This window comes from Haemaphysalis longicornis, unplaced genomic scaffold (genome assembly GCF_048455015.1).
Source record: "Haemaphysalis longicornis isolate Haplotype H1 unplaced genomic scaffold, Haemaphysalis longicornis Haplotype H1 scaffold_1, whole genome shotgun sequence".
NCBI classification, from domain to species: Eukaryota; Metazoa; Arthropoda; class Arachnida; order Ixodida; family Ixodidae; genus Haemaphysalis; species Haemaphysalis longicornis.
The window spans coordinates 451,099,332-451,103,305 of record NW_027526203.1 but is presented as its reverse complement, the minus strand read 5'-3'; the positions used below and the strand labels follow the sequence as shown (position 1 = coordinate 451,103,305).

Here is a 3,974-nt window from a genome sequence, read left to right as displayed (position 1 = left end):
ACACAACTCTGGAGCTGGATTTGTGTGCTGCGTGAGTGCTGAGAAGAGTAAATTTACAAATTGTTACTTGGTTTTCGTGAATTTTTTCGTTCCAGTTTGTGGCCATCTATATACACGTCTAAATAGGCGGTAAAGCAACAAAAATAAGAACGGCACAGTGAGCAGTTCCAGATACCACGGGAAATTTCTCGGGCCGAAACTCGCTGCTTCAGCGCTCAAGCATTATTTACTTACCTTTGATGCAATACAGTGCTGTTGACGGGGTCGTATTCCACAGCGCGGTAAAGTAAGCACAACGGCGATAGATCGGAGCATCGTAATAGCGCTACGTTAACGGCGTGAGCCATCACTTTGGGAAGACGAAACAATCGAATTAACAAATGACTGAAGCATTGACAACTAAGGTAAAAGCTTTTTACAGCGAAGCTGTCTACGGCTAGATCCAGCAGATTGTCTCCAGCGACAGACCACTAGTAGACCAACAATTTTCACCGTATGGAAAAATGCATAAAAGAATAAAAATATTTGTGCCTTTCCACTTTGTAAAGAAGGATGACCTGCGAACCTGGAGACAGTCCACGGATTGCACGAAACAAAACACGTTTGGTTGTAATTTACGATTGAGCTCAGTTCCTAGCGAATCAACTGAATAAAACTTAGACCTCAAGCAATATTCTCGCGGACAAACATGAAGCTGTCTGTTTCACTCCCTCCTATCGTACGCATCTCACTGTGTGTAGCACACCGACCGAATGCGCTAGACCACTGAGAGGACACCCCATGTTTAAACTACCCGCCAGAAAAACGTACATGTCATGAGTAACTGCATGAAACCTGTACGTGCGCTTGTACCCTCTCTCAACCCGTGCGCGCATAAACCGGCAACCGGCCATGTGCGCGTGCTTAGGAGGGAAAGATACCGCCGAAAATGTCTGTGCGAAAGCTTTTTAGATTGGACAAGTAATATTGGCTCAAGTCGGTGTTCCAAGTTGGAAAGTTGCCGTTCATGCGGGAGAGATTCGCAGCTACTCGACAAGCTAGAACTTTCAACGACAATGGCGGCGGCAACTACTTTTTTTTTGTTTTCGCGCACAATAACAGGAATAATCGTTGTGAAAGAGGGGTTTACGGTGTCGAGGAGGAGCTCCGGAGCGGTACCGAGTAAATCGGCTCCACCGGAATGAAAATTGGAGGGGGTGATGTTGGGGGAACATATACTGCCTCGCAGTAAAAAAGGTCCTAGTGCTTCCTTATTTTGATATTGACGGCTTATATTACACCTAAAATGTTTTCAGATCAATGCATTCGTGCTTAGAGGTGAAGCCGTCTGTAAAGAGATCGCAGTAAGCTTGTTTTTGTAGGCTTGTTTTCCCAAATTGCGTGTTGCACAGTGAATAATGGCCACCTACGGAGAGAGTATCGGTACAGCCCCACTTTATACTCCGCTCCTCTTCTGCCGACTTTTTCCGGAGTCGTGTATACTTATCAGCAAGCATGACGTACCTCACCTGCCTGCCATTGTGCAATGCCGCGCGCTCTTCGGCGGTCACCTGTGCGGCGCGCAAGAGACGTCATTACTTTTTAGGGGCGTAGCACCATAGGGGCTTGGCCGGTCGGCGTCTCATGTCGTCTCATGTAGTTACGGTACTAAAACACCGCGACACTTGTTTTCCAACGCCTCGCGCTAGAACGTAACGCGTACGTACTAAATGAATTACTCACCGGGCCACTGGTTTGCCAACGGAGTTGGAGCCAACGCAGTTGGGCTTTGCCAATTTCTCCTTGCGGGGTTCCAGGATCTGGAAGTTGCAGGTGAGCGACTCGTCGACGCGCATCATGGCCCCGGCGTTTCTGAAGCTGCCGCAGTAGTTGGGGGCCGAGAAGACGGTCACCAGCTGCTGGTTGCCGAAGAACTCGTACCCGTCCTCCACCACCTCGTGAGCTCTGCAGATGAGGTCGAGGTTGTGCTTGCTGAGGAACTTGGACACCACGTCGGAGCCAAAGCTGTACGACACGCCCCGAACGCTCTTGCCCCAGCCTTGGATGTTCTTGTTGGGATCAGACCAGAGGAGGTCGCATACGAGGCCCTTGTTCGGGATGTCTGTCGGTCGCGCGATGCTCTTGATCTGCTCCATAGACTCCAGGTCGGGAGACAGCCCCCCGTGGCAGCAGAATATCTTGTCCTCGATGATGGCCGCGAGAGGCAGGCAGTCGAAGCAGTCCACGAACGTCTTCCACAGCTTGACGCTGTATCTGCGCTTGCATTCGTCGTAGAAGCCGTAGACACGGCTGATGGCCGCGCACTCATGGTTCCCCCGAAGGAGGAAGAAGTTCTCGGGGTACTTTAGCTTGTATGCCAGCAGAAGGCAAATCGTCTCCAGGGACTGCTTGCCCCTGTCCACGTAGTCCCCGAGAAACAGGTAGCAGGACTCCTCGGGGGAACCGCCGACATCGAACAGCTCCAGTAAGTCCAGGTATTGGCCGTGTATGTCACCCAAGATCTTGAGGGGCGCCACCAGCTCGAGGAGTGCCGGCTGGCTCAGAAAGAGCTCGCGCGACTTCAGGCAGAGGTCGCGCATCTCCTGCTCCGTGAGCCGCATCGCCGTCCCCCGGCGCACCTCCAGCAGACCCGAAATGACGCTGTCCACGTTCAGGCCGCCCTCCGCCATTCCCTCCGCCGACGCCCGAGAGGCCGCGGCAGGGCTGGGTTCGGCTGCGCGAGGCGAGGGGTGCGAGGACGACGGCCCGTGGCGCGTGCACGGAGACGGTGCTGGTGCCACCGCCGCTGCTGGTGCACGTGATGATGAGAATTGGCCACTGCAAAAACCGTTTTATTGCCGGTAGTGATTATAGTTATTCATATCACAGAATCACTGCGTGGACATCTTGTTAGAGTTTCGGGTATTGGCTGGGTGCATTCTTCGAGCGTATGCGACAGGTGCTGGAATCCCCATCGTAATCGCTCAATGCGAGCGCGAGCAGCGCCTGGGCACAGGCAACGTTAGCTGTACTACCAAATTTTTGTGAACCAAAATTTTGTTAGAAGTGAGCTTTACCTAACGCTCGGTCACTTATTATTGCTCCTGGCAATAATAAGTTAATAATAATATGCCTGGCCACCGTACCCGCTCCGTCCACTTAAAGCAGATGCTACGATCACAAACTGAAGGTGATGTGACAGTCGTCGTTGTGGTTTTAGTGAAAGGAAAAGGGAAAAAAAGTGCACTGGGGATGTTATCAAGCCCACCAGCATACAAGCCAGGATGGTGGAGCGAGAGTAGAGGCTGGAGGAAGATTTCAGAATGGGGAGGGACTCGGAGGCACTGTAGAGAACTCTTTTGGGGACGCGCTCTTTAATTTGTCGATAGCAGTATTGCTACGCCCCCCTCCCCCCGCAAACTTGCAGCAGCAGAGCCGTGAGTTAGACTAGTCAGTGAAGCAGATATCCGAAAATAAGCATCCCTGAAAAAACAAAACGGCCGAAAAAGCGCAAAGTATTAGAGCTGAGCAAATGAAATAAGGCGGTGCCGGCCGGAATTTGGGGCTGTTTTGTATCCGAGACGAAATTCATAGTGCCTGCAAGGTCGGGGATGAAGTCTTGAAAAAAGATAAAGTGCCTGCTCTACGCTAACAGCTTTCTCTGCTATATCTGTTGTCATCATTTTGACCCGTTACATAACGGGAACTTTTCCGCTGTACGCGTTCTGAAAAACTGACTATTATAACTATTATAACAAGTACAACGGCACTCGCTGCATTCGCCATGATGACAGGTTTGTATATGTTAAAGGTGGGACAAAGGAAGGGATGTCTAGAGAAATAACTATCTTTTGGTCCTTCGTTTATTCGATGGCTGCATGCAGCAAAAAAGAGCATAAATTATTCGTTTTGGAACTTGACGCGCAATAATTTAAAACCACGAGATGGGCCCGTTGGAACGCGTTTGTCAAGTAATAATGACGCGCTTGATTCCC

At 50.7% G+C, this 3,974-nt stretch overlaps 1 pseudogene; it reads right to left on the bottom strand.

The window, feature by feature from the left end:
- Positions 1 to 1,718: 1,718 nt before the first annotated feature.
- Positions 1,719 to 2,669, bottom strand: LOC144162419 (serine/threonine-protein phosphatase PP1-beta catalytic subunit pseudogene; annotated as a pseudogene).
- Positions 2,670 to 3,974: the final 1,305 nt, after the last annotated feature.